General features: G+C 65.5%; 1 long non-coding RNA gene across 1 annotated transcript; it reads right to left on the bottom strand.

Annotated features, from left to right (window-relative positions):
- Positions 1 to 180: 180 nt before the first annotated feature.
- On the bottom strand, positions 181 to 2,451 carry LOC147647551 (uncharacterized). The gene is made up of 2 exons (XR_015281497.1): positions 1,981 to 2,451; positions 181 to 1,905 (listed from the first exon to the last, which is right to left on the bottom strand). It is a non-coding gene; the product is annotated as an uncharacterized LOC147647551 (long non-coding RNA).
- Between the last annotated feature and the right edge of the window lie 15 nt (positions 2,452 to 2,466).

Below are 2,466 nucleotides of genomic sequence, written 5' to 3' on the forward strand. Positions count from 1 at the left end.
TTGAATTTGGCCGCGAAATAAAAAGCGACAAAAAAAAAAACAAAAAAACAAAAAAAAAGGTGAAAATGGCTTTAAAGTGGGGGAGGGGTTTGGGGGAGGGGAGGGGAGGGGAGGGGTCCCCGGGTGTCACCGCAGTGTCCCCTCCCCCACCCCGGGGGTCCCCAGGGCCGAGGCCGCGGCTGAGCAGGAATAGAAAAGCTTTTATTAACCAAGGGGGGGACACGGGGACACGGGGAGGGGACAAAGTGACAATGGGGGAGTCACAGGGTGACAGTGGGGGGGGACACGGGGGGGACAGGGACACAGGGAGGGGACACGCAGGGATGACAGGGACAAGGTGGGGGGTGACAGGGACATGGGGAGGGGACAGGGTGGCAATGGGGGGGACAGGGGAGGTGACAGGGACACGGGGACATGGACACAGGGAGGGGACAGATGGGAGGTGACAGGGACACAGGGACGAGGGGACACGGGGACACGGGGTGGGGACAGGGACACAGGGACAAGGGGTGGGGACAGGGGTCACAGTCGCGGTGTGGCGATGTCACGGTGCCGCGGTGTCACCGTCACTCACAGTTTCGTCTTCCCCTCCCCCCCCGGATAATGAACTGATTAATTAATTAATTAAAAACCTCATCAGCAGCGCGGGGCGGGGGAGGGGACGCGGGGACAGCGGATGGTGCCAGCCCATCCCCCACGGGGGGGAGGGGGGAGGGGACAGGAGTGTCCCCAAGAGCCGGCGCGGTGTCCTCGGGGGGCTGGGGGGGGTCACAGTGTCACCCTCGGGGACCGGGCGTGGCCTCCGTGGCGGTGGGGTCACCTGTGAGGTCACAGTGCCACCCATGGGGTCACCTGTGGGGTCACCTGCGGGGTCACAGTGCCATCCATGGGGTCAGCTGTGAGGTCACGGGGTCACCCATGGGGTCACAGGGTCACCCGTGAGGTCACAGTACCATCCATGGGGTCACCTGTGAAGTCACCTGTGAGGTCACAGGGTCACCCGTGAGGTCATGGGGTCACCTGCGAGGTCACGGGGTCACCTGCGAGGTCACCTGCAGGGTCACCTGCGAGGTCACAGTGCCACCCTTGGGGACCAGGCGTGGCCTCCGTGGCGGTGGGGGTCACTCACGGGGTCACCCCTGGGGTCACAGGGTCACCCACAAGGTCACAGTGCCACTCTTGGGGTCACAGTGCCACCCATGGGGACGTGGGGTCACCCATGGGGTTGTGGCGTCACCCACAGCGATGTGGGGGTCACCCATGGGGTCACAGGGTCACCTGTGGGGTCACAGGGTCACCCACGGGGTCACAGTGTCACCTGCAGGGTCACAGGGTCACCTGTGGGGTCACAGGGTCACCACAGGGTCACAGTGTCACCTGTGGGGTCACAGTGTCACCTGTGGGGTCACGGGGTCACCTGCAGGGTCACAGTGTCACCCACGGGGTCACAGTGTCACCTGCAGGGTCACGGGGTCACCTGTGGGGTCACAGGGTCACCACAGTGTCACCCACGGGGTCACAGTGTCACCCACGGGGTCACAGGGTCACCCATGGGGTCACAGGGTCACATGGCCACCCGGAGCTGTCCCCTGGGGCTGCGTTGGTGGCCGTGCTGTCACCCTTGGGGACAGGGTGACACAGATCATCCTGGTGGTGCCACTCTGGGGACAAAACGCGTCCAGGTGTCACCGTCCTCATCCCGGTCACCGCCGGTGTCACCTCAGGTGCCACCAGAGCCGCCCTCGGCCTCGCCGGTGTCACAGGGACCGCGTCAGCGCTGTCCTCGATGTCACCTGCTGCCACACGGGCCTGGCCTTGTCACCACCGGTGCCACCGGTCCTTGTCCTCTTCAGTGTCACCGGTGCCACCAGTCCTTGTCCTCTTCAGTGTCACCATCGGTGCCACCTGTCCTTGTCCTCTCCAGTGTCACCTGTCCTTGTCCTCTTCAGTGTCACCAGTCCCTGTCCTCTTCAGTGTCACCGGTGCCACCAGTCCTTGTCCTCGCTGTCCTGGCCCCGGTGACATCCTCTTCCTCCTCCTCTCCGGTGTCACCACACGGGCCACAGGGACCCCTCCGTGTCCTCGTCCCTGTTGTCACAGCAGGTGCCACCCCCTGTCCTTGTCCTCGCTGCCGTCACCACGGGGCCACTGGGAGCTGTCCCTGCGTGTCCCCAGGGGTGTCCGGGGATGTCCCAGGGGTGTCCCCAGGTGTCCCTGGGGGTGTCCAGGTGTCCCAGGGGTGTCCCAGGGGTGTCCCCAGGTGTCCCCAGGTGTCCCAGGGGTGTCCCCAGGTGTCCCTGGGGGTGTCCAGGTGTCCCCAGGTGTCCCAGGGGTGTCCCAGGGGTGTCCCAGGGGTGTCCCCAGGTGTTCCCAGGGGTGTCCCTGGGGGTGTCTGGGGATGTCCCCAGGGCTGTCCCCAGGATGTCCCCAGGGGTGTCCCCGTGTCCCCTCCCCTCCCCCCCCCGG

This window comes from Cyanistes caeruleus, chromosome 36 (genome assembly GCF_971803275.1).
Source record: "Cyanistes caeruleus chromosome 36, bCyaCae1.hap1.1, whole genome shotgun sequence".
In the NCBI taxonomy this organism is placed as follows: domain Eukaryota; kingdom Metazoa; phylum Chordata; class Aves; order Passeriformes; family Paridae; genus Cyanistes; species Cyanistes caeruleus.